This window comes from Gossypium arboreum, chromosome 10, assembly GCF_025698485.1.
Source record: "Gossypium arboreum isolate Shixiya-1 chromosome 10, ASM2569848v2, whole genome shotgun sequence".
Lineage (NCBI taxonomy): Eukaryota > Viridiplantae > Streptophyta > Magnoliopsida > Malvales > Malvaceae > Gossypium > Gossypium arboreum.
Window position 1 is genome coordinate 19,510,662 of NC_069079.1, and position 5,937 is coordinate 19,516,598.

The 5,937-nt window shown below is 37.4% G+C and overlaps 1 non-coding gene across 1 annotated transcript; it reads left to right on the forward strand.

Moving 5' to 3' along the window:
* The first annotated feature begins 242 nt into the window (after positions 1-242).
* Positions 243-349, forward strand: LOC128282837 (small nucleolar RNA R71). Its single transcript, XR_008273191.1, has one exon. It is a non-coding gene; the product is annotated as a small nucleolar RNA R71 (small nucleolar RNA).
* The last annotated feature ends 5,588 nt before the right edge of the window (positions 350-5,937 follow it).

Genomic DNA, 5,937 nt, shown 5'->3' on the forward strand with positions numbered 1-5,937 from the left:
TCAAGAGTTCTACCTGATTAGAGAGCATGGTGACCGTATCGACGTTATAAACGCTGGCTGTTTCCTTTGGCTTTGTCCTCATGACTTGCCATTGATAGTTATTCAGTGACATCTCCTCTATAAATTCATAGGCATCTTCAGGTGACTTATTATTGATGGTTCCGCCAGCAGCTGCGTTAACCATTTGTCGAGTCGAAGGATTCAGGCCATTATGAAAGGTTTGAATCTGTAGCCAAAGCGGTAACCCATGGTGAGGGCATCTTCTCAAGAGGTCCTTGTATCTCTTCCATGCATCGTAGAGTGTTTATAAATCCATCTGTACAAAGAAAAAAACATCATTACGTAATTTAGCCATTTTAGCCAGCGAAAAATATTTTAATAAAAACTTTTTGGTCATTTGTTCGCAAGTAGTGATTGACCCCCGTGGCAACGAGTTCAACCACTATTTAGCTTGTTTCTCAATGAAAAAGGGAATAATCGAAGATAGATGGCGTTATCAGAAACGCCATTAATTTTAAATGTATCACATAGTTCCAAAAAGTTTGTCAAGTGAGCGTTGGGATCCTCGTCATGCAAACCATCAAATTGAACAAACTATTGTATCATTTGAATTATGTTAGGTTTCAGTTCAAAAGTATTTGCGGCTACAGCCAGTCTAACTATGCTCGATTTAGTTATTGTTAAAGAAGGTTTAGTATAATTATACAGAGTGCGCAGAGTAAGATTCTGATTAACAGCAATCGCAGGAGGTAGCGGATTTTCTTGGTTTTCAGCCATCTCCTCGGTTGTGGTTGAAGTATCGTCCTCTTGCTCGTCCTCTGTGTATCTTAGGCTTCGCTTTATTTCTCTTTGATTTCTGTGAACTGTGCGGTCGATCTCACTGTAAAAAATTAGTGGTCCTGACGGGTTTCTTCTGGTCATAAACTAGAAAAACCTATCAGAAGGAAATAAGAGAAAAATTAGAAAAGAAAATGAAAATTTAAATTGTAATAAAAGTAAAGTGGCTAAAGTAATAAAAATCGAGTTTTCCTAATATCCTAGCTCCCTGGCAACGACCCAAAAAACTTGATGCATGATATTCGTCACAGGTTTTAAAGATTTATAAATGAAATGTTCTTGAGACTAACTTTTTATCACGATTAAGGCAAGTGTACCTATCGAACAGTAGTATAGTTCCGCAAGACCGAATTGTCGAACCCAAAGGAACTACGAGTACTAGTATTTACTTCCTTTTTATTATCTAGCCTAAAATTTAAGAGGTTTGGTTGTCTAAACTAATTACTAACTAAGAATGCACAGAAAGAAAAACTTGGGAAAATATTTTTGGGAAAATTTGAATTGATTCAGACAATACCTAAGGACAAATCCACCTAGACTTCACTTGTTATTTGACTCTGAATTAGATGATTTATTCATTTGACTTGATCCGTAGAAATCTATAAGTTATATTATTATCTCTCTCGAGACTAATAACGTCTAACCCTAGGTTAAATAATTAAAATCTCTTTCTAATTGACATCCTAGAATTGCATTAACTCGATCTATGGATTCCCTTATTAGGTTTCACCCTAATCCAGCAAAATCTTGTCATCCTATGTCTAGGCGCGCAATCAACTCCGCTTAATTATGAAAAATTTATTCTTAGACAGTGTCTATTCCTCCTCTGAATAATAGCTTAACTTGAATCAATATCCTGGAATATCAAATCACGAATTAAGAACACATAATTAAGAACAAGTCAAATATTTATCATACAATTCAGATAATAATAACAAGATTTGTCTTAGGTTTCATTCCCCTTAGGTATTTAGGGGTTTAGTTCATATTTATGAAAGAAAACATCTCAAAAGCATAAAGATAACAAAACATAAGAAAACCAAAAACTCTTGAAGGAACTTGAAGGGAGATCTCCAGTCTTGATGATGAATCCGGCTCTTGAGATGGATCAATTGGCTTTCCTTGAGTAATTCCTTGCTTCCTACTCTGCATCCCCTTTCCTAAGTGCCTCCTCAAGTGTTTAAATAGGCTTTGGAATGCCTAAGAGCCCTCAAAATTGACCTTTTCTGAATTGGACTAAACTTGGGTTTGGTAGGGACACGTCCATGTGACACGCCCGTGCGCGATTACTGAAGGTCGTGGTCAAGGCTGTTAAATGGGCACGGGCGTGTAATCCAGTCATGTAAGTCGTGCTTCAATCCTGCCAAATTGTCCCTTATAAGGTGCTACGATACCTTAAAACATGGTTAAAAGTGGTTCGAGACTAAACCGATAATATTTGCAAACTTTGGGAAACTTATAAAATTTTCAATTACTCAGGGGTCACACGCCCGTGTGAATAGGCCGTGTGCCTCACACGACCACAAGACATGCCCATGTCACATGCCGTGTGAAAATAGGGCATACATACTAACTTGCACCACACGGCCGAGGACACGCCGGTGTGCCTGGCCGTGTGAAAACTGGAGGGGTTACTGACTTGGATCACACGGCCAGCCACACGTCCATGTGCCAGCCCGTGTGTTACAAAAAGCCAGTAGACACGCCCGCGTTCCTAAGCCGTGTCAAACCTGTAGGGTATACTGACTTAATTCGAAAGGGTATGTAACAGCCCGGTTTTAACTAAATCAGAATAGTGGTTTCAGAACCACAAATCAGAGGTCATAAAATTATTTTAATATTATTTTTGGTGTTTACAATATGTGAATAAATATGTGTGAAAATTTCGTGAGCTAATTTTATTGTTTAATATCTCAATTTGAGAAAAATGACTTAATCGCGTAAAATGCAAAAGTAGCATGCTATAAGTTAAAAGTGTTAAATTGTCATGGTTGATTAAATCGAAAGCTCTTATGATGAAATTAGACCATAGATAGTGTTAATGGACATTAATGGACATCCATTAATTGATTTTATATGTTTATAACCAAGGGTAATATCGTAAATTGGTAATTAAGTAATATTAATTAAAAAAACAAAATGGTGGCCATTATAAATGAATTTTATATGCTTTGATATTGCATAAATGTGTTTATGAAATTACAGATAATGTTTGAATTGTGAATACAGCTATACGAAAGTGTTTAATGATGAAATCGACAAGCGAAACTTTCCAGTTAAACGTTAAGTACAGTGATGATGATAATGTAATGTCATTAAGTTAATGCATTGGCGTTGGGCCAAGATATCGACACTTCGGGTGTGAATTATACCTTGATTGGATACGGGCCATGAAACAAGTATTTTGAGAGGAGTTACCTTGATTTGTCTATGGGCCATGGTATAGGTACTCCGGGATAAGTTACCTTGATTTGGCTATTGGCCATGAAATAGGTATTTTGAGATGAGTTACATTGATTTGGCTACGGGCCATGGTATGGGTACTCCGGGATAAGTTACCTTGATTTGACCATGAAATAAGTATTTTGAGAGGAGTTACCTTGGTTTGGCTACGGGCCATGGTATAGGTACTCCGGGATAAGTTACTTTGATTTGGCTATGGGCCATGGTATAGGTACTTATTGATTATGATTCGTGGGAATCCGATTTCTATCCCTAATGATTCAATGGATAAATAAATGTTATTGTTGATAAAGATATTAGTACGAAGTGATACGGGTATGTACGGAACCTATTCAAGTACTACATTGAGAAAGTTTAATGAAATGGTATTTAATTATGTTTGAGACATGAATAAGGTTTGTGTTAATGTAATGTTGATTTGGTAATGTGTAAATGGTTGAACTATATTATTTGATAAATTGAATTGCTTAACTACAAACTTACTAAGCTATGAAGTTTACTGTGTGTTATTTGTTTATGTTTTATAAATAGTCAAAGCTAGCTTAGACTCGGGGATCATCAGGATCATCATCACACTATCGATCATTTTGTTGGTACTTTGAAAGCTTTGTATATATAGTATATGACTTGTATAAGCTAGTTTCATTTTAGTATGTTTTGAGCTATGATGTTAGCCATGTGATTTGGCTTGTTAATGATATAAACGTTGGTATGTTTTTAGTCATATAAGTTGGCTTAAGTTATGTGCTTGATAAATGATATATGTGATGCATATAATATCTTTATGTTGGCTTATTTTGGTATATTTTCCATAGTTGTGGATATAGTTAAATGGATGTTGATTTGGTTAATTATCAATATTTGAGGAATGGTAAGTTTTGATGGTTTTGATATATGGATTTGGTATATTTGTATATGGAAATTAGTAGTTGAATTGGTTGGTGATATATAGCTTGATATGTGATTGATTTGGCATGTATTTGGTTGCCTAAAAATGTACTGAAATGGTGCTATTTTGGTTGATTTATATGCTTATGGAAAAGGTGGCAATTTGGCTTTGCAAATGGCCTATTTTTGTCCACAAGGGCAGAGACATAAGAGTGTGTCTCCGCCGTGTGTGACACACTATCATGTTACACGGACGTGTGTCCCCTGGGGTAGTTCTTCGAAATAAGTCAGTATACCCTACAGGTTTGACATGACCTAAACACACGGGCATGTCTACTAGCCGTGTGTGTTACACGGACTCACACAAGGGCGTGTGACTGACCGTGTGACATAAGTCTGTATACCCCCTAAATGGCACATGGCCTAGCACACGGGCGTGTGTGGCCATTTCGAAGGGTACACAGGCTAGACACACAGGCGTGTGGTCAACCGTGTGGCCCAAATTAGCAACCTCCCTAGTTTTCCCATGGCCATGGCAGACGGGCGTTTCTTTGGTCGTGTGGTACAAGTCAGTATGTATGCCCTGTTTTCACACGGCCTGCGCCACGAGTGTGTTTGGTGGTCGTGTGAGGCACACGGCCTATTCACACGGGCGTGTGACCTATGTTTTCATGAAATTTTTCTAAGTGTTCAGAAATTTTTATATGTGATCGGTTTAGTCCCGAACCACTCTTAAGCATGTTTTAAGTTCTCGTAGAACTATTTAAGGGACTTTGTGTATGTGAATGAATGATATGCGATATTGAATGTTTGATGAATGTTATATTGTCCGGTAATGCCTCGTAATCCTATTTGGGCGGCGGATACAGGTTAAGGGTGTTACATTTTATTGGTTTCAGAGCTACGATTTAGTCGGTTCTAGGATTAGCATATGAGTCTAGCTATACATTCCAAATATATAAACTGTGATAGTATGATGATTCTGACAGTTAAAATGTGTTTTTATATAGAAAATGGATCTCGAAAGAGCCATACCTGACGATGTTAAAAGTAATGCACCCGCTCCCGCTTGAGGGCCAGTGCAATCTGCTTCTAGGCTCGTATCTAGTAGCCAAGGGGGACAGGCTAAGCAAGCCTTCTTCCAAATGATGAGTGAGTGGTTCACGGAGTTCGTTCGAATGAATTCGGCTGCTCAACAACCTCCACCCCCACCTGTTCCTCAACAAGTTCCAATTGTACCACAAGTTATAGATCTGATTCGATTGAATAAGCCACCAGTAGATAAGATTCGTAAACATGGGGCTAAAAAGTTTCGGGCTATAGTTGATGATGATGCTGAGAGAGTGGAGTTCTGGCTCGAGAATAGTAACAGAGTATTTGATGAATTGTCCTATACTCTAGATGAATGTATTAAATGTGTTGTATCCTTACTGAGAGATAATGCGTATCATTGGTGAAAAACTTTAATATCAGTAGTTCCGAAAGAACGTGTCACCTGAGGGTTCTTTCAATCTGAATTCTGAAAGAAGTATATAAGTCAAAGATTTCTTGATCAGAAACATAAAGAGTTTCTAGAATTAAAATAAGGTCGAATGACTATGACCGAGTATGAAAGCGAATTTGTACGATTAAGTAAATATACTCGAGAATATGTTTCTACCGAAGAGATTATGGGTAAGCGGTTCATTGATGGGTTGAATGAAAATATAAAGCTATTATTTGGGATTCTAGAAATTAAAGAATTTGTTG